This window comes from Microtus ochrogaster, chromosome 21 (assembly GCF_000317375.1).
Source record: "Microtus ochrogaster isolate Prairie Vole_2 chromosome 21, MicOch1.0, whole genome shotgun sequence".
Classification (NCBI taxonomy): domain Eukaryota; kingdom Metazoa; phylum Chordata; class Mammalia; order Rodentia; family Cricetidae; genus Microtus; species Microtus ochrogaster.
The window spans coordinates 30,300,858-30,301,181 of NC_022022.1; positions in this window are offsets into that span (position 1 = coordinate 30,300,858).

A 324-nucleotide genomic window follows, 5' to 3' on the forward strand; every position below is an offset into this window, starting at 1 on the left:
AAAAAAGTGGCACCTGACACCAGGAAGGGGACTAGGAACCCCATCCTGGAACTGGGCTCCAGGGAGGGAGCAGGCACCCGGGCGACTGGGGTGGCAGACCCAGAGGTAGACACCTAGGCTCGGCCTGCGCCCCTGCGTGGACACGCTCGGGAGCTCAGCTTAGGGGAGTGTGACACCACGTGTTAGAGGCGGGGACAGCGCCCTCCCTCCCCCTCTTATCTCTAAAGGGTGCAGGCCGGATCCCAGAGCTTCCCAGAGATAGAGTGGGGGGGTACGGAGAGAGGAGAGAGAAGAGAGGAGAGAGGGAGAGAGAGAGAGAGGGAG